Source organism: Parus major, chromosome 14 (genome assembly GCF_001522545.3).
Source record: "Parus major isolate Abel chromosome 14, Parus_major1.1, whole genome shotgun sequence".
Taxonomy (NCBI): domain Eukaryota; kingdom Metazoa; phylum Chordata; class Aves; order Passeriformes; family Paridae; genus Parus; species Parus major.
Genome location: NC_031783.1, coordinates 10,487,935 through 10,514,703, shown reverse-complemented (window position 1 = coordinate 10,514,703; position 26,769 = coordinate 10,487,935). Strand labels below are relative to the sequence as shown.

The following is a 26,769-nucleotide window of genomic DNA, read 5'->3' as shown; positions in this document are numbered from 1 at the left end:
AGAAAAGAATAGGTTAGAGTGTATTCTGACATATTCAATATTTTCAGAACAGATGGGCCTAATAAACTTTATTCTAGATTACTTAATTAGCTAAAGCAGTCTCAGAAGCATTTGTCATTATTTCTGAAACTCAGGGAAGACAGGTCAAGAGATGAATGAGTGGGAAAGAAAAAGCATAATGTCTGTAAAGAGATAAAAGGGAATGACACGTAAATTGTTTTGTTCTTGGAAAAACTGGAACAAACAAATTATGTATGAGCACTTGAAGGAGACCAAGGAGTTCACTAACAGCCAATGTGACTTTTAAAGGCTTAAATCTACAGATAATGCCTTTCCAGAACTGATAGAAAGTTGTACAGCTGAGGAGGCACAAAGGAGGCCAAACAGCTCAACTTCCAGTAATGTTTTTGACATTAATGTTTATGTTGGTTTCATAAAATAAAATGGGAAAGTGTGTCTTTAGTGAAACCAGTGTGGAATCTGTGCAAAACTGATGGAATTATAGCAAATAGCAGGGACCACTGGTCCATCATTCCAATGGAAAGGTATATTGAAGAGGTTGTTCTACTTTTTCACTGTTATTATCGTTAGTATCCTCGGTGGGACAGGCTATGAGTGTTGAATTTTTAGCTGACATGAAGATGGGAAGGGTTGGAAAGATTTCAGCTGGAGCACAGTGTCCAGTTTGGGCACTGCACTTCAAGGAAGAACACTTGGAGGAAATTCATGGTGCAGTGGTGGGAATGATCACAGACCTACCCAACATCATTTCTGAGGGAAGAATGGGATTGCTTGGCCTGCAGAATAAAAGCTGGAGCAGAGGGATGCAATAATACCTTATAATTGCATGTGAAAAATGCTGTGTGAGTGATAAACTGCTCTGTGGGCCAGAGGGTAAAGAACAACAAATTTAAAGTGCAGTGGGAGGGAGTCAAGTCAGATCCAAGAAGAGGTCTCTGATTGCTTGGGTGGGTTGTGGAGTCTCCAGCACTTGAGGCTGTTGAGGACAGATTAGACTGTGCTCTGCCAGGAGTGACGAGCATCAGTCCTGCCTTGCAGCAGATAAGGCTCAGTGAGGTCAGGAACTCCTCACCAACCCCACTTTTCTGTGCTTTCATGGTTAGAAAAGACAAAAACATTCTCTACATTGATGGTTTTAGTTCTGGCAGAACATCAGCAGCACAGTCCTTCAGTGGGGCTACTCAAATGCTTGCAGTCAAAGCACATTCCAAGAGTGCAAAATTTACTCCCTCTTGCAGATGTGTACACAGTTTAATTACTTTGCAATCTTAATGCCACCATGTTAACATGCAGATTTCTGGAGTAATTAGAAGAGGATGAACTTTGCACATTTCTCCTAGCTTTTTCACTCACAGGGGAGAATTCTTGCACAGAACTGCTGTAAATCCTCATTATACTGTCAGTGTGTTGATGTGACAGGCACTGAAAGGACAGGTTTTAGGTCTGGAAAATAGGACTTTTCAGTAATAAGTTTAGTAATAAGTTTTAATAGGATGAGAGACAAAATCTGAAGGACAAGAGCTTTTTCTTGCACTGTGCTGATTCCACATCATGATCATGGTCTCTCTTATCCATTCCCTGTGTCCCATTTTCCTCTGTCCTGTCATGGATATGTGTTAGGAGTGAAGAGACCTGCACAGGCTCCCATGTGTGTGCTGCAGGTGCATTGTGGACTCTTTGCTTTTGCAAACTGTGGCTTGGCCAGGTGTATTCTGCCTCTGCTGTCAAAAGATCCAGGAGCTCCTGGGCTGTGCAGTGGAGCATGGTCAACTGTAGACCATTTCCCTCCTCAGGGATGAGTCCAGAGGCCTCATTTGAGCCTCATGATGAGCACAGCAGGCTATTGCTGACATCAGGAAAAAGAAAAGGAGCTCACAGAAAGATGTATATTCTGCTCTGCAGACAAGATTGAAATGAAGGAATAAATTGTCATCATGCTCTTACCCTTGTCTGGTTGCATTTGTCATGTGTGGAGAAGTCAGAAAATCAGAGCATACCATTGCCATCCCTTCCAGTCTGCATCTTCTTAATGTAAATATGCAGTTCAGTAAAGTAAATGGTAAATTACTTCATTTGGGCTCTTGGAATGGTGGAAAGTTAGGTGAGGTTATTTTATTTTCTGTGCTGCAGTGGTGGTGTTTATAGTCTTGTGTTTGTTTTCCTCAGTGCTTTCTACACTGAAGGTATTATCATTGTTTTATCTAATTTCATGTTTGACCAAAATGTAGGAGGTGTTCAGGTGGGGGAAGGATGGACTAGAGATTTCTCATTTACAATGGCTGACTCTTACATTTTTTCTTCAAAAAGATATTTGTGTTAGCCTGCTCTGACTTGTGTTGCACTTGCTGCTTGGCAGCTGTGAAATTTAAACCCTTATTTATAAAGGCAGAGTGTAGCATATCATCTCTGTGTCAGATATTCCATATGAAGGCTTGGTTGCATGAGAAATCACACTGAAGTTAAGGTAAACAAGCACCTTTTTGCACTGGTGTTGGAAATACTTTTCTTCAAGTCTTATTTTATAGCACATCTTTCCCTGTGCCATGCTTCAAATGGGGCTGCCATCTATGTCCTACACACACAGAGTCTCTGGTGTAAAATTGTACTGAAAAGTGCAATGATAGGGAAATGTGACTGCAACAGAACCAAAAGCAGCAGAACAAGTTATCAGCAACTTTTGCCAATGTTCAAGAGTTGCTGACATTGCAAAGAGCAATGCAGCTCCACAAAGTGATGTGGCAGTCCACTGTTTTCTCATGGGACTTGGTTAAACTCTGGAGTAAGGTCCTGGTTCTCTCAAAGCCAGTGGAAAAATGCCATTTTCTTCTGAAGTGGGAATGTGGTTTTAGCTGTGAGGAGCTGCTGTTCTGGTTTGAGTGATGGGAAATGCATGGTTTGTCTTGAGGGGAATTTCCTTGCTGATCTTATCCCTTCTGGTTCTAGTGTGATCTCAAGATTCAGGCCTGTTCTGAAGGTGATTTAGAGTTTGCATTAACTTCCCCCTTCTTTTGGTCAGTGCTGCCTGGGAGTTTTGCACGTGGGTGAGGCTGGTGAGGCTCTGCAGCCACTGAAGGATTTCTGTCTATGCACAGATAGAATTACACCCATCACTTGGCAGCGTTCTGTTTCCTCTCCCACTCCTGGATATCCAGCAGATTAACATCCTCTAAGGCCTCCTAGTTGTGAAATGGTGTATAAAGTCAAAATTGGCAACAAGAGGCCAGTCTGAGTGACCTTTTCCTAACCTCTTCTGATTAATCTCTTCTAACCCAGCAGTGTAGCTATGAAGATTTTTCATTGTTTATCACGTAATGCTGGAATACAAGCACACCCACTTGGCTCTGCTGTGATGTTGAATAGTAAAGGGGAATCAAGAAGAAGAAATTGCTCCTTTTTCTTCAGTGGATAAAAATAACAAGTAACTTTTCACCATTTCATTGACAGGATGTTGTGTCTCTGCTGGACAGGGGCAGCCACTGAGAGGGGGGCAGTGAGGAAGTTCAGAGGTGAGCTGCTCTGGGAATGGAGGTTGGGCCCAAAGCTGATGATTGCCAAGGAGGAGAAGGAAATATAGCAGAAATAACCAGTAGGGGAGAGAGCAGGGCTGAGAGCAGCAGGAGTGTCACTCCTGCTTCCAGGATGTCAGCAGTGCCACTCTGCTCTGCTGAGTCTCGAGCCACATCTGTCAGTCCCTGTGCAGAACTCAGTGTCCTCCTGACCACAAAAAGGAGTGGAAAGGTCAAATGTTCACCCAATCTGTGTGTAAATGCTATGTCAAACTTGTTCATCAAGGAGTAAAAGAGAGTAGATCAATGTTTAGCTAATGTAATTTTTGGAAGAATTTATTACTAATGTACAGGCAGCTGTAAGGCAACAGCTTTCAGAATAGCTTTCTGTATTTTATTATTGCATTATTAATAAATTGGTTTCTTTGAACAGTATAATGGTGTGAAACAGCTTTGAAAGCAACAGGCACAAAATGGTATTTAAGGCTTTTACTAAAATGTTGAGTTCTTATGACGACACAAAAAAAGTACCAAGAAATGAACTTGAAAACTCTTTATTTATTTCAGCAGTACAGAGTGTTGCATTTACTCGTGTTCCCTGCATTACAAAGGTGTGAGGATAAAGAGCATTTTTTAATATCTGTGCTTGTTTGGACCAAGATGTAAAGATGAACACTGGAACTTTGCAGACCAGGTTCCTCAGCCTATTTATCATTTTTCTTGTTCTCACCTCTCCCCAGTTACTCCATGTCTGGCTTGTTTCTTTAAATTTTTCACAGCAAGGGGTTATTTTTGAGTCCTGTTTAGGATGTGATCACTGTAATCTGTGGTTTCTTTCTTGAAAAAGTGCCACTTTGGCCATGAATCTTCACCATGTATTTATGCTGTTGGTCACCCCTCCCCTAATATTCCTAGTTGTTTTGTCTTTACTGTAAGTATATCTATTTTCTCAGTCTGTTTTTCAATTTGTAATCATTTCACATCATAAAGTTTTTTTAAGTGCTTGCACTCCTTTGCAGCAAGGTATTGTCTTCAAATCCAGAAAACACTCTTTTCATCTGGGTCAGAAATGACTTGGGGTTTCTTTCAATACAGGCATAATTTCTCATGAGAAAGCCATACAAGTGAATTTTAGTGTTGTTGTCTTGTTGATCTCATATTGAAATCTTCTTGAAACTTCTGGTGATTAGCGAATTTCAAGGACATTATTATTGCCATAAGCTTTATTCACTTCTGCATAATACCATGTTTTATTAAAGCACTGGCTGCAGGCCAGCTGGAAAGCCTCATACATGTGGAAGAAACCTAAGACGGCACCATTCAGGAGCAAGATATTTTAGAAACAGGATGCCACAGCCATGACATATTCATTACACATCCTGTGTTTTCCTTGCATTTGTAACTTAACTCTTTTGTTAAAAAACAAACACAGATTTAGCTTCTGCCTGTGCTTCATATATGTCTACAGTGTGCAGAAGAGTGCAAGAAAAGTTCCACCTCAGCTAGAAAACTCAGGGTATGGTTTCACCATTGATTTAAGCTGAATTCTGAGCTGGTACCAAAGTGAGTGCCAAGCCTTGGTTGCATGTTACTGCTGCTGTCATGGCCAGGTGAGCCAGAGCAGCTCTCTGAAAAGTGATCCTCCCCTGCAGGGTTGTTTTCAGTCAGAGCAGGTCCTTCCTCCCACCCTGTGCCAGAATTTGGCTTTGGCAAAGGGAAGGAAGGAGTGGGCTGGGCAGGATCTCCCCTTATGGCAGCAGCAGGGGCCCAAATCAAACCAAATGGTGGCAAAACTGCACCTTAATTTCCCTTACTAGTCACTGGACAGAGGATGGAAATAGATGGGTGGATATCTCTTTAATAAGAATGCCCAAGATCTTGAGCTAAACCACTGGGAAGATGGAGATGAAAATTAAGAATAAGAGATGAGAGAGAAATTGCACAGTGAGGCATGGCATGGCTGAAAGGTTTTGTTGATCCATGACATGGCTTCCTTGAGTTACATTAGGATTTTTTTGGTGAACAGAGCTGGGTGGGATCCTTCACCCTCCTTTTTGGGGATAGCAGAAGGGAGAGGAGATGCAGCATGATCCCAGGGTTGTGCAGATGCATCCCAGGAGGGTTTGTAAAGGCGTGAATGCCCCACCTGTGCTGGAACTGCAGGAGATTGTCAGCAGACAGTGGTGGCTTGGGGGCAGAGGGGATGTGAATATGCAATATATATCATGCATATGTAACAGGTTTGGTAGTGAAGAAACTGGTGCAAAACCTCAGTGAGTGGGAGATTTTCTCCTGATCATCAGTGGTGTTGGATGTTAGCCTGTCCTGTGACTTCTGGTTGTGAACAACCAAAAAGAGGAAACTCAAATTTACCAAGGCACGATAAACAAAGCTTTTCTTCTTTGGGTAACACCAAGATGTTTTCCAGGTAAACTGCTTGGCAATCCAGCTTTTCTTTGTGCCTTTTGTGCCTTGTTTATGGCCTTGATTCCTCATGGTGTTTAAAAGTGTGTCGTTTAACTGTGAGTGGTTCCACTGACTTGCTGTGGATGTCAAAGGAACTATTCATGTTTCTAAATGGAAGCACATTCAGTCTTGCTGAACTGGAGGAATTGCCAATGAGGAATACTACTTAAACTAGAAAAAGAATTACAGATTTTGGAGACAAGAATCATCTGGCAGCAGAGATGGAAATGAAACCAGGTAGAGTTGCCCAGCCATTTGGAAAATAAATGATCCAATTCTCCGTTGAAGGATTAGCTGTGAATTTAGCACTGGCTTTATTTTCCAGTGCATCCATCTCATTTGTCCAAGAATTATTGTCTTTAATTACCATTGTGGTGCCTGCAGGCAGCAGTTTTTAAATTAGCTATGCAAAGTTGTGCTCTCAGCAGTCATCAGGAGATTGTATCTGCTTTGGTATCAAATCCCTTACAGCAGGCTGACAGCAGCAGCAGGCTGCAGGTTTTGTGATCTCAGTATTTGGCCTGGTAGGTAAGCTACTCTCTTAAAACTAAAAGCACACACATTGGGTATTTATGGATATTTTTATCTTAAGAAACAAATACTGTCAGTTCATAGCTTTTTGGGGGCTGTGATTCACCCTCAGTGTTTTCTTAGACAGTTTATATTCTTCATCACAAATACTGGCGGCGCCATGCCTAATGGTGGTTATTTTTAATTCTGCATAAAGCACTGGTTTACATATGGGCAGTATGTCACCCATTCTGAAAAACAGAGTCAAAGCAGAGAAGTTATTTACATAAATCCTTTTTAGATCTAGAAAAAATAGTCCGAGGCAAATAGTATTCATGCATGCTCGTGAAACAATTTTGAGTCTAAACTTATCTCTCTATATATAAAACAGAAAAATTATGACTACTGCTGAATTTAACAGGCCTTGTAAAATTTTTCTACTGCTGCAGTATATGTGACAGTGCCTTTGTGTGCTTCTTTACACAACAATTAGCTGGCAGTGGCTCTGCAAATACATTACTCAATGCTAAGGCTTTCCAGAATTAAACACAAAGGTTGAATAAAAGAACATCCACTGTTCTCAGCAAGTCTTTGTCTTCTGCATCAGAGCAGCTGGAAGCAGTGATTTGTCTTTGTGCAGGGACCAACATGGGTTTATTTCAACTAAAGCTCTTTAAAATGCTGCTTCATTTCTTTCACCCCCCCCTAGAAGGGTTGTAGGTAACCTGTCAACAGCTGCTCCTGCTCTGGTGAATCTTCATGAGGTGACTGATTCTGCAGCCTTGCATGGATTTGAAAGCCTGGTGTCTTCAAGTGGGGTGTGAAGGTACTGGAGGATCAACTCTGATTCAGCTGCTTTGTTATGCATCTAGAGGAGGATGTTCAAAGAGCTTAAAGGAGCTGGATATTCCCACTGATTGATATATAGTGGGAAGTGAATGTTTAACTCCCTTGAGGTTCTCTTGAAAATCCCCACTTTACATTCTGAATGGTTAGACCTGTGCATTTATGTGATGAGGTGACATCTGCTCAGTTACACCGTGCTTGGGAAGGCAGAAACTGCCCTCCAAACAAAAAAAACCTATCTTACTACAAGATTTAGTAGTGGGAATTTTCTTCTGTATAGAAAGAGAAAATTCAACTCAACAACCAGATGAAATTTCTCTGTCATTCCAGTGCACTTAATGGGAATACCAAGTGTAAGTTATTTGACTGTTAGGCTGCTAACTTTCTTTTAATGAAAAAAAAAACCCTGACAAACCCAAACAATGATTTAGTTCTTGTTTTACAAGTTCCTTACTAAAGACTTTGACCTGAAGTACATGGCGTCTTGTGAGGTAACAGCTGGTCTATCATTGTCTTCGGAAAAAAGTAACAGTTGCTAAGATTTCGAGAAACAAAGATGCTCTTTGAATCAACTGGAACAGCTGTAAGAGACTGACACACCATGCACTGTCAGCTGCTAAATTCAGATATTCAGCCTGCCTGAAATAGGATACTTTAACCCTTTGGCACCACCAGATTCCTTTTCTCTCTCTTTTTCCTTTTTTTTAAAAAAAAAGCAGAAAAATAAATTAGGTTTTTAATTTGCTTTTTGCTTTCGTAAATTAAAAAAGAAAACAAAACCTCCAAAACTATAACTTTCTTTGTAGGGATTTTGTCTTATTTATAATTGTTCAAGTTCTGATTTATAAATCATCCAAGGACATGCTTGTTGACAGCTGAAATTTGCATTAGAAAAGTATAATGTGCTTCTCTGTGTGGTGCATTAAAACGAAGATATAATAGTGCATATCCAAAAAACAGCATCAGATGCTATTTTAAGGCACTCAGCATCTTCCCAGTTTTGTATGTGGAGACTGTATTTAGTTAATTGAAGCAGAATGAAGGTGAATTTATCATGTCTGGGAGGGAAAGGTAAGTGGCAGCAACAATCTCTTAAAGACACATGTTAGATCCATGTGAGACCCAAAAGCTGATGGCTGAAGCTGGGCACATTCAGACTGGAAAAGTTTAGTTTTTCTTATTAGAGCAATCAGGGAACTGATCCATAATTTAAATTAGCTTGGGATGTGGCAGATTTTTCCATTGCTTGAAACCTTCAGATCAAACTTGGCTCTCTGCTCTTGCTGGTCCTCACAGTACGTTCTGAAGTGCTCCAGAATATTGTCAGGGTTATTTTTTTCAAAGATGGCAAAATGTGATGACATGAAAATTTATTTCACTTAATGAAGAGTCAGCAGCCTTCTTTTGTTAACAAAACACTTGTATGACATCTGTCCTCCTGAAAGCCAAGCTCTTACAGCTTGGAGCCCGGCTGATTTTTGGATGTCTGAGACAGGCACTTACTGGGACTCTTGCTAGGCTATTGTTTCAGTTCAGTTACAAAAGATGGGGTTTATTTAGGAGCCTCTGAGGTTCTGTAGCTGGTGTTAGATGGTGTCAGGGGAGCTGTGACAGCACAGCTCCTCCTGCTGCTGATGGAGAGGGTGAAGCACCAGTGAGTGGTACCCAGAGCTCTGCTGGTGAGGAGCTCTGCTGCCCAGACCAGGAGTCCAGTGCTCAACACTGAACACAAGTGTCTCAGCACTGAACACTCTGTTTTCTTGCCCAAACAGCCATACTGGCTCAAGCCTCCTCCTAAGCCATTTTCCTCAGCATTTCCCAACTTGGCTTCTTACAAAAACTCTTTTCCTGATCACATCTAACCTATTTCCATGTGTCCTGCACTCCTAAGTCCTGATCCTGCACTGTCTGAATAACTAAAAGTTCATCAATTATCATCACTGCTTGCAGGATCAAGCTAAGTTTATTCTGTTTGTGGATAAAAAGTAGATTTGTATCATGACCCCAGAGGATTTGAAAGTTCTTTGCTCAGGTGAGTGAATGTCCTAGAAAAAAGGCTGAGACACAAATCAAATAATTTTCCAGATGTGATAATTGAGGTAAGCAGAATTAACTGCTCAGTCTAGAGCTTTAATTCTAATCAATAGGAGAACACTTTTCTGTCCTGATAATCTGTTATATATTTACAGTTACAACAAGGTCCACATAAGGGCTAGACCTGACATCTCTCTCTGCATTTGCAATAAAAGACCAAGTCTGCTGTCATTAAGCCAAAGTCCAGCTCTGTTTTCCACATCTTTGTATTTTTCATGTGTGATAGTCTGAGAGACCTATTTGCCATGAAAGTCAGGGAGAAACAAGAGAAACAATAGAACAGATTTAGATACATTCTGAATTTAATTTCTTCTTATATTCTTCATTGTTGAAAAGATTTTTAAGGAGACTTTGCTGCTACCATAGAATTGCTTGCTCTTCTTTTCCATATCAGAGGCACATCATTATCATATGAGGTGAATGGGAATTATTTTTCAGTATCCAGAAATAGACTTTGGCCTTTTGACATCCTAATAATTCCTGGAACAACCAGCTGAACCTTCACCATGATAGACTGGATTTGCTATATTAAAATATTGTAGCAGTGCCCTGATTTCAAATCCTGACAGTTTAATCACTGCAGCTGACCCATGTTCCTCACACAGCTGCTTTCTGAAATGTGGTTACAACATCCATGCAGATTTTCCTTTGCTTTAGAAACAGAAACTTGGTTTAAAATAGTGAAAATCTGTGTTTCGTCCAAGTTTACCTACTGTTCTTTAATGGTATGAAATGTGTCATATTTCTTCTGTTATTTGTTAAATCCTCTGCTTTGACTAGAACTTATTTCCAAGAATATTAAATTATTGTTCTATTATTAGAGCACAAGGTTTGATTCCTTGACAGGTTGTCAAGAGCTCTGGAACACTTTACAGGAACAGCCCTTCCTAATCAAAACTGTCCTCAGCAGCATCAGTCAGTTTACCCTGGTACCAAAATACAGCTGAAATGGAGCTGCTCACTTGTTCCAGCAGTGTGTTGTGGAATCTGGGACTTAATGCTCTTTTTTCCACAGTCACCCCACCCTCTGCCAGTCACATTCAGAGCAGCAGCTACCAACACTGTGCAAAGCCTGATCATACATTCATACATTCATACATTCCAACATCTATCGAGTTTCTTGGCCATCATACACCATATTAATACAGGCTCATGGTCATGTGTCTCCTGCCATTTGCTGGTCATAAGTAGATTGCATTGAGACTACAAAGACAATAAACCTACTGATTTGGTGCACCTTGGAATTTTCCTTGTATTGCAGGGGTTTTTTTTTCACAGCCTTCTGACTGCTTCCATTTGCTGTGCTCTTTGGCTCCTTGACTTCCTTCCTCTTCTGGTTTAGGATTTGAACCAAGCACTCACAATCACTTTAACATGCTCAATTTGGCTCTTTTTAATTACTTGAGTTATGTGTCATTATGCCAGAAGATTTAGATTTCTTTTGCAGCAATTTGCTGTGAAAACAATTACCTTATAAATACAGTTATTGTGTCTGTGAACTATGTGCTTTTAGAATAGTTTCATTTTCAAAGGATGCTTTCATGGAAAATGAGGTGAAATTATGTGGGAACAATGGAGATTCTGCAAACAATTCTAATAAGTAATTCCTTTCTTCCTTCCAAGACTTAGGGTTAGAAATCAGATTAGAGCACCAGAGATACAGGAAAAGAAAATACAGAGTGATGTTGTACCCAGACTCCAGAACCATGTTCTGAGAGCCCACGGGTGAGCTGATGAACAATTCACGTGAAGGTTACACAGAGTTTATTTCTGATAGGTTTCTCCACGTTTCTTGTTTATCTGTTTGATTTGTTTGGCTGCTTTGTCCCAGTGCCGTAGTGACACCCTCTGGCAATGGCAGGATAGTTTCATTGCCATTAGGGAGCTCTTCACAGCAACCTCATGGGAAAGGTGTTGGTGTGTCCTGTCCTTCCTTCCCTCAGAGCTGCTTTGGCTCGAGATTGGAATTCACACATGTAAAGTTAGCGTTGTACATGATGGCTAATTGATATAAAATTCAAATTCCATAAGTTGGACATTTTGTTCTGGTGAGTTGGGCTTTTCTTCTGGTGAGCAGCTGGAAAAGTTTCCCTTTGTACTTAAATTAATTTGTTTACATCATCTCTAAAGCACACTCTTCTCTTTTGGAATGTAGGCTCTAAGCAAAGCCTTACCAATGCCCTGGCTGTGGTGTGGCTCTCACCAGAACTGAGAGGACTCACTGATCCTTTCTACTGGGAAATAACAGGTTTTTAAAGATGTAAAAGCTGCTGGGAGTTCCACTGTTAATTTTGTATATTGCATGGGTAATGCTTTTATTTGTGCAGTCTTACATGAGGGCTCACAAAATGCAAACTTCCTGCAGCTGACATTTTTCCAGGCAGTAAAGAGAAAAACCAGTGAGCTGCTGAGGCAGTCAGAGCAGCAAAGTGGGGCAGATGAGACTTGGAGAAAGGCATTAAGGTGCCTAAGTTCTATTGAAATCAAGGTGTTGGAAAATAGTTACTGTTCTTTGTCATATCTAGGTCTGTGTCTCATTTTGATAAGCAGCCTTGTGCATGTCTGTGGAGCAAGTTGGTAATACAGAGCTATGAGCTGGGACAAAGCTACTGCCTGGCTGTGCCAGGTCCTTCACTGGGCCTCTGAGCAACCTGAATTAGCCCAGATACAGAAATTTGTACTGCTGGGCTCAAGCAAAGTCAAAGACTTATTAGGGAGACCTCCATGGAAAAACGAGGAGTGGAGGTTCTGAGATGAAAACCTTTGATTGCTCATAAGGACTTGTATGGACCTGTTTGGAATGAGGCCTCTGCAGTCCCATGGCAGCATCTGAGCTGTCCTGGACTGATTCTGGGGACTCTGGATTGGGACACAGGGACTTCTCAGCTTCGTGATGAAATGTGAAGGTCTGGCTCAGCTTCTGAGAGCAGCCGTGGTTGTCTCTGCCACCTGGGGTCACTGTGATCAAGGTTATTAAAAAGGAGAGGTATGAAGTAACAAAGAAAATAGAAGCAGTAAAAAACATACTTCCCAACCCTAACCCCTCGAGGCTGAAATTGAGATTACCACAAGTATACAAATTAGTTGAAATTTTTATTGTATGTGAGAAAACAAAGCCCTATACTTCAGTGTGTAAACAAGTCTACTTTAGCAGGTCAGGGATTTGTATAAAGCAAGACATAGACTGTCACAAGAAAAGTGTTGCCTCTTGTAAAATTTTCTTATTGTATTTTGTCCCAGCTCTTCTACCTGTTGGCTCCTACAGTGTGTCAAAACTGACTTTGAAGGTCCTTGTAGCCGTGGGGTTTTGTGGCTGAGAAATCTTCTGTGGTCTTGATGCTGATCTGGTTTAATCCCAGAATTGTTTCAAAATTGCTGTGCCTGTTATTTATACATGTTAGATTATAGGGAATCTAATAGGTATTTTAAATCTGCACCCATCTCACAGAATTTCTTAAGTGTTCTGTTAATGAAACCCGTGTCTCAGCTAACCTCCCATGATACGTTATATACCAGCAGTGCTTCTTAAAAGCACTTTGGATGCATTTTCAAGCTGACTAGGTTTAAATTTGTCAAAATATGTATTTATGTTAAAACTCCCCCAAATGCTGTGTGGTGTAAATCTTTCTGTGGAGGTGCTGCCTTGTGAGAGAGGAAGGGCTGTTTGTGCAGTGGCAAAAGGGGAAAACCCAGATGATGCAAATGCAACTTCCAAGCCCATTTCTTGTCAGAGCAGCACTGCAGTGTGGGAGCTGCTGAAAGCTGGGTATCCCTGGTGCTCTCTGAGTGCAAAATTGCTGCTCTGAAAGTCTAAGCTAAAGCAGTGAGACATAGAAACCTTTTTTACCCTCTCCTCTGTTCAGAAATCCCTTTATAAAGGCCTGCAGGTACCCAGGGAACAGACTTCTACTGCTGGACCTGCAGTGGATGGCCACTGTTGGAGCTGAAGGAGTTAATGCACCTCTGTGCAGTGCACCTTTTTTTTTTTTTCTCTTAGCTAAATATTGCTGGAACTTCTAGGCAATGGGACTGTACAAGACATTGCATGGAATTCTGTTCTTTAGTAGGAAAATTTGCTAAATAATTTTTTTTAACCTTTTTTTGTCCTTACTAAATGAAAAGTGTATCACAGAATCACAGAATGGTTTAGGTTGGAAGTGGCCTTAAATACCATTTTGTCCAACCACCCTGCCATGGGCAGGGAGACCTTCCTCCACCCTAAGTTGCTCCAAGCTCCATCCAACCTGGCCTTGGACATTTCCAGAGATGGGGCAGTCACAGCTTCTCTGGGGAACCTGTGCCAGGGCCTCAAAATCCTCAAAGAAAAGAATTCCTGTATAATTTCCTTATAATGTGTGTAATTTTCTTAATGCTTTTGTTGACATGTCTGTGCACTTGATTAGATAAGAAGTACTTCAGTTACAGGTATAGTTGAAGGAGAACAGGGTGGAAAAAGCAGTAGCAGTGTTCATAGCAGTGTTCCTTCACTGCTCTTTGCAAGTGGAAAACATCCATTCCTTGCAGTGCTGGAGGGTTGTACAGTCAGAGCTGCCTTACTCCTGTGCCTTTTCAGATGAACTTTGCATCACTGGCACCACCTCTGAATAAAACTACTTAGCATCTTCTGTACATGATATTCAAAAAGCATGATATTCAAAGCATCTCTCAGAGCCACATTTTAGTCCTATTATAATCAGTGTTCTTTGGAGTAATTAATTATGTATCCCATCACGAGGTCAGAATCAGAACATTATGTTTTCATCTCTTGTAGTGAGATAGCTCCTCGTACGGGCTATCATGCTGCTGTACACATAATTAGTACTATATGAAGAATATAAATTAACATGTTAGTTTCGATGGGAATGTTGATGAGGTTGGAAAGGCGTCATTAATACGCTCAATAGTGCAAAATAATACTTCTGATTTTAGCTTCCTTTGCTTTTCCTTTCAACTAGTTAAGCTAAAAATACAGCACAGCTGCTTTCCCTTTACACATGTGAAAATGTGTGGAATGTGAAGTAAGGGAGAGAATTGCAACCCTTTGGGTGAGAAAGGATGAGGTTCAGAGCTGAGGCAGCAGGCTGTGTCTGGGTGGGGAGCAGGGCACAAGGAGGGCTCAGGGACACCCTGTGGCTGCAGGGATGGACAGGCTGCTCCTCCTGGGGCAGCAGCACTGTGGGGTGGGCTCTGCCACTGCCTCCTGGGGGTCCAGAGCAATTGCTGGCTCCCAGTGCAGATGGCACTGCGCTTCTCCAAGGCCTGAGCAGTTTTAAGCGCTGCAGAACTCGGGCAGTCTCTCAGGTGCACGTGCTTAGTTCACAGTTAATGCTGCTAATGGGTCAGACAGGAGATTTAGGCAGAAGCAGAAGATCCTTAAGGATGTAAAATCAATACTTATCAATGATATCTAACAGTGTCAGCTCGCAGGACAAAGGAGAGTCCAGCTGTAGGATCTGATCTGCAGCTTGATAGAAACTCTATGCACCAGAGCAGTAGAAAGGATGAATGGCAGTGAAAAGCAAGCCATGGAAAGCTTTGTGAAGTATATTTATTTTAATATTAGTTGGCTCTTAAAAGGTGCTCTTTGCCTGTTGTGCTCTGGGCTTTTTATTAAGAAGGATAAACAACCATTATCTTTGTGAACACTTTTTGGATATCCTTTGCTATTGTGGCTGATGAATAAAATTACAAAGTGAGCATCTGATCCCGAAAGTTGATCTCTGCAAACAAGCTTTTATAAACTGGAGGAGCTCCGTGGACGTCAGTGGGAGCTGCTACAGGAAGGGGGATTAATCAATATTAAATTGGCAGCCAAAGTAAAGGAGCTGTCGACTGGGAGGAAAACAGCAGAAAACATTGGTAGGAGAGAATTAACTTGTGCTATTAGATAGCTCTTTTGTGAAACTAAATCAGAAAATTGCTAATTAGTTTTTACAAATTCTGGGAGTTGTCTAAACTTGGCTGCCTTTCATAGTTACTAGAAGTTTCACATAAAGTCAAGTAGATTTCTGATGTGAATTTTCCCATTACTGGAATCTTCTTTTTCCTTTCCTTATTTTTATTGATTTAAAGTGCAGGAGTATACTATTGCATCAATGCAACCTTGCATAGATTGCAAGTGTATGACTTTAAACCCAGAAATTTTCCTAATGGTTATTTTTGAAAATTTCCATCTTTCTTTTTAGTTTTTTAGGTGTTTTTTTAGTTCATTGCTCCCAGATTCAGCCTCTTGGTAGTGACCCAGCTTTCCAGTCACAGAGGCATGAAAAATCAGCATAATTAAAAATCATATATTAAAGCAACTTTATAACAGTCTTCTTTTCTGAAATGCAAATGAGAGATAAGAGAATACTCACCCGTGTTTCCTCTGTGTGTTTGAAAAAAATCCATCTTTTGCACTTGGAGATGTGATGCTGGTAGGATATTGCAGTTATTTTTATTGAAAACACAGGGTTTAACTCAGACAACACTCTTAGTTCCTGACACACAATACTGATTATAATTTCTGGTCAACTTTTACTCTCTTCCTGCCTCTATTCCCATGGAATTCATGGTGATGCCACTCTGCCTTTTTCTCTTAAATCCATTGGGTTTACGTTCTGGTAATTTTCCACTTTTCTTCTCCTCCTGGCCCTTGGTGTGCTGCCTCACAGCTCTCTTCCACTTTGCAATTTCTGATTTATTTTTGGCATCTGTTCAACTTCAGAAAGAAAAAAAAAAAATCTAGCCCATGAGTCTTGAAAGGAAATATAAATTCCATTTTTATCAACATTCGTCAATTAAAATCCGATACTGCAAAGCCTGTTTATAAATAACTTGACTCTTCCAAATTTATGTTGATAATACCTTACACCATTCATGCCATATATATAACACTTTCATATGGCAGATGAGGAGAGGTGTTTCTGTGAGACTATATAAATTTACAAGTACAGAAATAAAATCCATTGACTACACCCCAGTGTCACACTTGCTGTGTGTACGTTCACACTCACACTTGTGCATCGAAGTTGCTTTGAAAGATGAACTTGTCTGTGATTATCTGGTAAGATATAAAACTGAAGCCTGAGATCTGATCTCTTGAGTTTTGGTTCAGGGCCAGATTATGGAAAATTATTTGAGTTCCGATTCAGGCAAAATCCCCTGAATGTGTTTTTCTGGCAATATTTTTGAGAACAGCTGATCTTTTCACATTTTTTCCATTTGGGTTGGAAATCTTAAGAGAGTAACCAAGATGCCACTGAAATACTGATGTTTGCTGCTCACTGAAAGTGCAGCCCATATACATGGAGCCATAATTCTGGCATTTTTCTCTGGTGTGTTTCAAAGCTCTAGATGATAGATAATGACATTAAGGAGAGTGAGTTGAAGTTAATTGCAAAGCATTGCTTATTAGGTTTGAAAGAGATATAATCACAGGGCATTCTAATTCCTTAAGACACTGATTAATATAACAGCTACAGAGAAAAAACTGGCAGGGAATACGTTTCTAGGGAGTTTGCAGGATTGCTGGTTTATGCATTTTCTTTTACAGCCTACACAGTTGGAGATAATTCAGAATCTTACTGTTTAAGAGTAAGCCAAGTATCTAAAATCTTGTGACCATATTTAGGGATGGATGAAATGTTTTTGTTAAAATAGCTCACACTCCCTCACACATGCCCGTATTTCTGTCCGGCCTTCAGGCCGGTGAAAGGAAGAAGCAGGAGACCTCAGAGATTTCCTTTGCCTTTCTTGTGATCCATCAGCTGGGTGTTAATGATCTCACACTGCTTATTCCAGTACCCAAACATCTGCCTTCCCTCTGGGCTTGGTTGAATCACCCAGTGCCTTTACCAGTTGCTGTGTTCATCTGCAGCTTTGTTTTGGTTTAATCATCCCATTAGCTGAAGCTGAAGAAACACTTTGTGGCAAGTGGCACTGGTTTGTTCTGCATTTCATCCAGCCTGATGCTGGGCTGTGCCACATTGGGTTGTCTCCCAGCAAGGGTGGAAGGGTAGGGGGGAAATTCAGAAGTTTCAATACATTATTTGGGAACGATAGCATTATTTGGGGATGACACATTTTTTTCTTACTGTCCCACTGGTACTGATCTTTTCCAATCATCCCCCGTCTATCCAGCATGTTTGTCTGGATAAAGGCTGGCTGTATCTCTGGTGGGAATGTGCAAAATATGGAGAGGACTGGAGCAGTGTAAAAATAACATTTATTAGCAGAGAGATTAAAGGCTGAAGAAGGATGTTTGGAGGAACAGCAAGAAAGGCAGTCTCAAGCTACATTTTAACAATGAAATTCTTGCAGCAGACTCAGACAATCTGTTCCCAGTATGTACCAGGACACAGAGCATTACCCATGGCTGTGCCAAGAGCCTGAACTCCACGCAGCTCCTGAGAGTCCCTAATTCTGCTCAGCACATCCACTGAGACAGATCCTCCGGCTCTAATTGGAATCTAGAGGATGCCTGAAAAACTCCAAAAGAAGGCAGATTTAGACAGGCTGTACAGGAGGAGGACTCTGAAAGCCACCAGTGGCAGAATTGGGAGATTGTTTTTGGAGAAGGAGATGTCTCATTCCTGACCCCGTCACCTTCCGTGCGAGCCAGGGGAGAGCACTGGTGCCAATCCAATCGGCATGCTCAGCAGATGTCCAAGGCTCTGCTTTATATCCACTGATACTAAAGGTTGTTTATAAAGGCAAGACGTTATTGTTTTGAGTGTTTGGCACTGCCTCTCATCTTTTAAAAAGTTGAGAGGAACGAATCTGATGAGGTTCCCAGCTATTTTGTCTCAGTTACAAGAATAGGCTGTCAGGAATCAGTGTGTTTTCTCCTGTACTTGTTTTACTCTTCGTTGCCCTGCTAGGAAACATCTCTTTGCTCGTCCTTGGAAATACAATCTGAATTGGTTCTCTTGAGTCACTGAGTCCAGCCATCTGATAACTGTATAAAAACCCAGTCATATGATTCCTCACATAACCTAAATGAAGATGTTTTTGTTTTATCCTGTTTATTGGGCTACAGTTGTTGGAAAGCTGCTGCACGCTACTTCTCCCATGGCAAGAGAGCATCTCACTTCCAGCCTAAATGTTTATATGTGTTGATTTTTCATGGCCTCATTGCCCATCAGTTAAAGTAACTCCTTTTCAACTCTGTTGTTCAGCCTAACCCTTGCTTTTCATCCTTATGTACTTATAAATTAAAATGCTATCTGTTCTTTACTTATTTTACTGCAGTAAATGATTCATTCTCTTTTCTTCTTTTATAAAAGATAGACTCCTCATTACCCTTATCACCCCAGAATACCTTTTAATGCATCTTTTTCAAATCAGATGCATCTTGTTTCTTTGTTTCTTTTGCACATGGTTGATGATAATTGTACCCATTATTGCAGTGAGATCATTTACAGAACTGCTTTTTACAACAGCATTAACACTTCCTTGCTCACTTGAAAGTGACCCAGTTTGTACTGATGTAGGGTGGGTTTGCCTTCTTCCCAGCCAAGGGTAGGAGGGGTGGCTGTGACCCAGTGGTTTAATGAATCCAGATTAAAGTAGAAATTGTTGCTGTAACTCCAACATATATGGTCTTTCATGTTAGATTACTGAATTTCATTCCAACTTTATTACTTTAGTCATCAAAACATCCTCTGTGCAATCCATCCGAACACAGCATCTCCACCTGTCAGGACTGGGCCTTGAAATGTCCTTAATAAAATGACCTCTGGGTTTGTTCTTCCACTTCCAATATCAACTGCTGCTAATCTGCCTTAAATTATTGCCTCAAACACATTATGGTTCTTCTTAATCAACTTTCCCATTTTAACCAGCAGCTTGCTTCTCAGCACTGCAACTGCTAGCTTAAAGAATTGATTTATTTTCTGTAGAATAGCAGTTATCAAATAAAGGGAGAAAGCAGATATTCCAGTGTGCCTCATTTTCCAATTACCTCTCTGACTTTCATTATTCCTGACTTAAAAATTTGTTTTCAAACCTTGCATGACCGAGGTTGGACCAATGGTGAATCTACAGCTGCCCAGGTTACTTTGAGATGACATCAATGTACAGACATCAAAGATGATGAACAAAGTGCTTTTTAATGCAGTCTTTTCTGAGTTGATTAAAAAAAGGTCAGACATTTGTGCTGCAGTCCTGATTTCACATCAGGAAAAAGATGCCTTCCCAAGCCTTTCACGATGAGAATTTCAGATTGTGGGATGTCTGACAAATTTAGTTTTCAACTGCATGAAAATTAACAGCTAGGATGTCTCCTCCTCAAAATCCTAGTGGAATACACAGTATTTTTTAGAAATCTCTACTTCTAATTAAAACAAATGAAACTGAAAGGGGTTTATGCTTTCCCATTTTTTCCCCCAGCAGGTCACTGAGTCACTATTTCTCTTAAAATCTCTTCCAAAACTTTCCTCGTTATTTCCTCATAATTTCTCATGCTGTGAAATAATTATCATATAAAATGTTTTGGCATATAAATGAGTTCACCATATAAAATATATATGGTATTACATTAAGAATTCATAGTTGGATCTTCACAGCAGCTTTTAGAACTCAATTTTTAAGGGAATTTTTTTGGCACCACTTCAAAGAGAAAGTGACATTAAATGTAAATTTTCCAAATATTGTAATTGCTATCACCATTCACTGAAAGCCCATTTTAGAGCATCCTCAGAGGGGTAAATAGTTTGCAAGAAACAAAATCTCCCTGTTCTGGATGCAGATTCTGCTAAAAGAGACAGCAGTCCTTTTGCTGAACATTTCAAGGTTGATCTTAACTAATTGAGCCTATTTTGGCATCGTATTTTTCCTGAACAGAACTATTCTGAAATTATCAGTTCTTCTGAAAACCCATAAATTTGGATTTTTGGCCTCTAATTTTAAAAGTGTTGGCTATAAGTTTTATATAGTGATTCTGTCTGTCGAGAGATCACTTAGCCCAAGATCTCATCTGGATTTGGAAGACAGAGTACAAAGACATTTTGTCTTTTGCTTGTCAGTTTATTATTTTTCATGTTCCAATTTTTCTATAGTTGAAAACGGCTTTTCCTTTCTTTGCAAGCTAAGAAATAAATCCATCTTAAGAATGCAGCCATTCTACCATTCCTTGAATTACTAAGAACATTAATAAAATTCAGTGAAATACAAAGTGTTCATATTAATGAGAGTTCAGAGGCTTCTAAAATATTCGGAGCAATAATATTTCATGGATTATGCTGGAGTACTCTCTGCAGAGGTCAACTGTGATATGATCACTGAAACCTGTGGCTGTGCTGTAGCCTTAGGAAACCTGTGTGAAAATAAACCACATGGCTTTGATGGACCAAAGCAGCCAGCAGGAAATAGGGGCAGAACCATCCACTGACTGCTGAACACTGATGGCATGAGAGAGGCCATTAAAACAAATAATATAAATGAGCCTGAGCTGGCTATAAGACCTGCAAGGTGATTAATGCCTGTGGTGACAAGTTGGAGGCATAGGAGGAGATTAAAGATTAAGTTAAAGGTAAGAGTGCTAACAGGCCTTTTCCTGCCCAGCACTTCTAATTGCTCTTCCTTCCTGCAAATCCAGTGGCCAGCACTGCCTGCACAGCACCACATTCCTCCCTGAGACTTGTCAGGCTGGTAGATAAATGAAATACTTCTTTTCAAACATTTTATTCTGTCTTTTCTTCCTTTTTTTTTCCCCCAATTTTGTTCTTTTCTCTTTTATTTCCTTTTTTCTTTATTCTTTATAGCTTGCTCTGTCATCCCTTCAGAAGTCATGTGGAAGCTGTTGGCTTAGGGCAGTGTCCAGCACTAATGTGGACACTGTTCCAATGAACTTTAGGTGAAGGTTGATCCAGCCAGCCTCCAGCTACCCAAATTGGTGCACTGGGCAGAGAAGAAGCCACCAGGAAACCTAGGCAAGGACTGCAGGTTTCTCTCACTTGGCTTTCCAAAACAATTGTTCAAAGAACAAGAAAAACCCTGAGCATCAAAAAGCCCAATCCCCTGACCCGCTGAGGCTCAGTTGTAGTGTGCCTACTCCTTATTTGCAGGAGGTTTTAACACTTGACCTGAAAAGTCAACAAAAGAATCACCATCTCCCATCTTAATAAATTAAGTTCTATCTTCTCTAATCACTTCCTACAAACACACAAAGTCATCTGTTTCCTTTTGGCTTAGATCTTGTATAATGTTTGGAGGAAGAAGGTCTACTTTTGTCAGCACCCCTGTTAAATTTATTTGCTTTTCTAGTTCAAGGAAAAAGCCTATAACTCTGAAAGTCATCCAATGCTCTTATTTATTTATTTTGCTCAGTTTGATTGATACATCTTTGTTCTGAGCTTATACAAAATTGACCACAACTCCAGTAAAAGTGCCTCTTGTTAAAACACTTCCAGAATATCCACGTGTTCCCCTCCTGCGCTTGTGCTGTGCGGGAAGAAACTTGACCTTAGTTGGAGCTACACTGAATTCAGAAGTGCTCCATCAGAAATCTTTCTGGCTGATAAATCCAGAGCTTGATAATTATTCAGACTATTTTTGCTGCATGTAACTCTGCTTCTTGAGTTACAAGCAAGGGTTCTCAAGCTAAGATGGAAATAGGACAGCTAGTTTGACTTGCCTTTGTGGCTGAGAAAGCTTTCACCTGGCTCAGTGGGAAAGGAATCACTTGGAGAAGCAGAAATGTCACCCTAAGATATCACCAGTGCAAACACACACAAATAGATGTCACCTAGCACTCTTCCATTATTGTTCATTGGTTCTCTCTGACATAATTAGGAGAACAAGCTGTAAAAGATGAAGTTGATGATAATTTGTGTAAATATCTGTAGATGTGCTTGTGTCTATGAATGTATATATACATATATATTTATTTATTTCATGTTTCATGGGCCACCGAGATTTATTGTCCTTTGTAGTAAATATTGACCTTGGATTTATCTCAGTCAATGTTTACCTCTTAAGCCAATAAATCTTGAGGTTCACCTTAACAGAAGTCAATATCTGCTTAGTGTTCAGCTCCATCATTAATATAAATATTTTAGTGACCTTTGCATGTATTAGTCTATTTTTTAAAGTCAACTTAGTGTTACCAATCCTATAGCACATCAGCAATTTATTGTTCAGTGGGTTATTCATGTAAGATTTTTATAATAACCTCTGATATTCCCATTGAGGTGTTGCAGAGAGCGTTTCTTGAGGAGAATCTCAGGAATGTGAGTGCACGTTGCTGTTTCCAGTGGGGAGGGACGTGGCCCACAGCAGCTGTGTATATCTGTGTGGTTCATCACGTATTTACCTACTACCAGGGTCCAAGAGTTGCTTTGAGTGCTGCTTCTTTTCTGGGAGTTTTTCAAGACATTCTTTGTATAAGCAAATCTTTCTGAGATCAAGTGTTTGCTTTTCTGTATCTGTCACTGAGTTTAGGGTTAACAGGGACCTTTAACCACCTAGTCTAACCTTTTTATCTCCTGCCATCTTTATCTCCTCTATTTAAGGAGCACTTTTTGCCGCCTTCCATGCCCCTCTTTTAACCCTCACCCAGTGAAATTTCTCTGCTGTGTCCTTATTAAAGGTTTCCTTTTTAATTGCATTTGATTTGGTGTGATAACATCAGTCTAGGTTGACACTGAAGTGTCCCAAAGCTGTGCTGCTCTCAGGATCTCTCTGGGCTGTTGTCCCTCAGCACATGCAGGCATTTCCCTTTTGTGCCTGGATATTTAGGCAGGAACATTGCATATAAATGTTACCTCGAGCCATTCAGCCACGGCTGGGGTCCCTCCTGATGTCCTCCCCCTCAAAGTGAGAGTCAAAGTGGAGTCTAAATGCTTATGACCTCTTCCCACCTCCTCTGGCCACAGGAACAGGTAAAGAAGGCTATGATTTGATCCATGAGTTGTGAAATCTTCTATTTAAAATAAAGCAATCTGAAGGCTTCAGGGCAGTTACTTAATTCAGACACCAAGGCCAAGATTTTCCTTGTTATTATTACTGCACCACAAAGCACACGTCTCACACTTGTGATTACAAACCACTTCACCAGCACAGATAAGAGAGATGTTCATCCCAGAACATTCTCACTCCAAATCCCTGATTCTACCACCCCCTTTTCATTAAATTGCTCCTTTTATTCCAACTTAGAGTGCTGACTGTTCACATGGATAAAAGCTTGCAGGGTTAAACCCTTTGTGAGCCTATAGAAAATGTTCTGTGCGTGTGGAGAGGTTTCTATTATTCGTTATAAAGGTGCTGCTGCAGTAAATGGTTTAAAAACATTGTGCTATGGAGAATTCTGATCCCTGTCACATGAAACAGCATAAATGTCAGACCAGGGATTTATATGAATATTCCTTGAAGAGAAGCAAAGACAAGGAATTAGTTGTTCTCTTGTCCTATTTATTCCCTTTAATTGGATTTATTTTTAAGTGGGCTTTAGTATAGAAATTTCTGCTTCATTTCTTTATTGTATTTTGGAATTTCATATCAACAGAGATAAAGCCTGCTTGCCCTACATTAAAAGAATCTATTTAAACCAGTGGAGATATGTTCCTTAAACAGCAAAACCCATTTTTTAAAAAAAAACTATTTTTTAACCCTAATCTAAATCAGTTACAATACAGCTTACAGACGTAGTGTTTTAAGGTGCTGGTTTTGGAGCAGTTCAGAGCAGCAAACACAGCCAGGATTCAGGATTCAGAGCAATTCTAGCTGCTGATACATCAAGTGTTGGAGGGGGATGTGTGTGCTACAGGCCACAGTGGAGCTGGGCTGTGCAGGAGACCTGATAGAGCAAGTACAGCACTTGGCTGCTTTTCGGTGCATGCCTCCAAGTCAGACCGAGGAGCTGCTCACTGTTGTCAACCTTTGATTCATAGAGTTGTGTAAATGGGCAAAAAATTCCTTTCTGTCATGCCAGAGGCCAAATTAAACAGAAATCTGTAAACTGGGAGGGTTATTTAGTTGGGAGGAAGCAACATGAGTCGTGTGATAATGTACTCCTGCAGGTTTTTTTTGTAATTTGTTTCGGGGCTTGGTTTGTCCTGGTTTATTTAATGCCATAAAATACAATTCTTTCTGCTGAAAAATTGCTTCAAAATTATACCAGCGTGAAAGCAAGGACAGAATTAGCAGAGCCAAGCAAAGGTGTTTGAAGGTTTGGACTAAGAGTGACAGCAAAGGTCTGGGTTTATACTGACCCACCAGCCTGCCCAGAGAATTCTTCATGTCCCCTTTCAACCAGGCATTTCAAAAATGTACTGCAGATATGCAGGAAGGCATATACTGCTTTTTCCCCTCTCCCATCCCAGCTATGCTAATGAAAGCCCAGCATAGCTGAGATTTCCAGATCTGCTATCACTGTGGGGAGATAAAAGTAGGCCCGTGCACGTTACACTGCAGAATTGAACACCGGGCACTTGTGATTTTTGTAATGTTTGCGGCAGAATGCGGAAGAAAGAGGTGAGTGCAGAGTCTGCTGGGCAGGTTTTAGAAACATACTGAGTGCTGGGGAAGGGGTGCTGGGAGGTTGGAAGGAGCAGGTGTTGCTGCCAGGGATATTGCTGGGACTCTTCAAGATGTCTTTGATGTACATTGCAGTGGTTAGTAAAGGAAAATTAATAAGAAAGATGGAATGAGGCAATGTAACGGCGTCTGAATTTATTTCCATAGGTATGAAGGAAGTGTGCCCTTAGGTCTGTGTTTGTGCATCTACAGATTTAAGCTTTTCATGCCTAAATAGCTCCTTTTCCTTCAGAGCCCTGCAAACATAGACCACTTAAGAAAACATGCATGTTTCGCCTGATCTAATCAATCTCTATTTTCTCCTTCTTTGAATTATAGTGCAGCTGTAAAAAATGAAACTGCTTAATTGCGATAGTTCACTAAGAACTCCTACAAAAGAAGTATTTGTTGTCTGGGGAAATTTTATCTCCAGTTCGTTTTATTGTAGAAGATTCTATCTCGGAAATGCTCTGAATCAGAGATGAAGGGGAGTAATGATGAACCTAAGGAAAACATAAGGAAAATGTGTGGGTGTATGAGTTTGCACATGTCTGTAAGCTATAATAGATATGCAAATAGAAAAGCAAGAGCTTGTGGACATGTGGTTTTGCGTTAGATGTGAATTTTATTCATCAGCTCTTTAACGCTAGATTTACACACTTTTAAAAACCCATTCTGACTCATTCCAGAGAACCTTTATCAGCTATTTTATAATGATTTCATTTACCTATCCAATTATAAACGAAATTGAATCCTATCCACTAACGCAGGTTAAAATGTTTTTATTATAGGCAGCTGTTTGATATCTGCAGGTGTGGGAGCACACAACAGGGATGGAAATTAATTAAGCAAGATGTGGGAGATGGCTGCAGCCGTGTGCTCTGAGCTTGTCAGCCAGGGGAGACGCGTGTCCAACACTCTGGGATTAGTTGCAGCACACGCTCCTGACTCGCAGCAGGCACCGCTCAGGGGCTCGGAGCTACAACTCTGCAGAGCTTGGCTTTGCTCTCTCACTGCTCCTGAGCTATTCCACTGGCCTCATATATTGATATTATCAGAATATCCTGAGGTACTAAATTATTGTACATGAACAAACCCCCTCTTGCTGCACTTACATTGAGCATCTTGTCCTTCTTTTGTGTTGTGTTATTCTTTAACATCTTTAGCATCCTTGCAGTACTCTGATTTTTATGTTGATGGAAAGGACCACCAGGCATGGAAGGGTAAAGATTTTAGCCTAATACCTAATAGTTCTTATCTATTTTTGTGCTGATACAGTTGCCAGGCAGAGGTGCTGCCTTGTGGCATCAAGGTGCATAAGCTATAGTCATAAAAATAGTGTGTAGGAGCAGTAAGTATATCATTTGAAGTAACAATTGTAATTATCAAATACAATTGAATTTTCCTATATTTATAGAAAACTGTTAAAAGTGATTCCTTCAGAGAATGGGATGGGGGGGGAAATAGGTTAATATCATGTTCATGTCCAAGTTCCACAACCACAACAGTTTGTGTGTAACCATGCTCTGGATAGAAAAATTGGGTGAATTATTAGAATAAAGCTTTCTCTGGCAACAATTTTCTAAGCATAGGGATGCAAGAAAATGTAAAATAAATAAATAAATAAACAAATAAATAAATAAAAAATATATAAAACTTCATTTTCATGAAAGAATGTCCTGAGGCAAAACAAAAAAAAGCTATTACAATTGGGGTGAAGATGTTTCTCTTCACTGCAGAATGTGAACTGTAAGGCAACATAGTATGGTTTTGTTCATATTTACTTATGTGTGAAATTTGATTTGTTAGAGTTTCTCATTGAAAATAATGT

The 26,769-nt window shown here is 40.3% G+C and overlaps 1 protein-coding gene across 2 annotated transcripts in view; it reads left to right on the top strand.

Moving 5' to 3' along the window:
* PRKAR1B (protein kinase cAMP-dependent type I regulatory subunit beta) overlaps positions 1 to 26,769 on the top strand; it is a 91,400-nt gene that overhangs the window by 14,920 nt on the left and 49,711 nt on the right. The window lies entirely within an intron of this gene.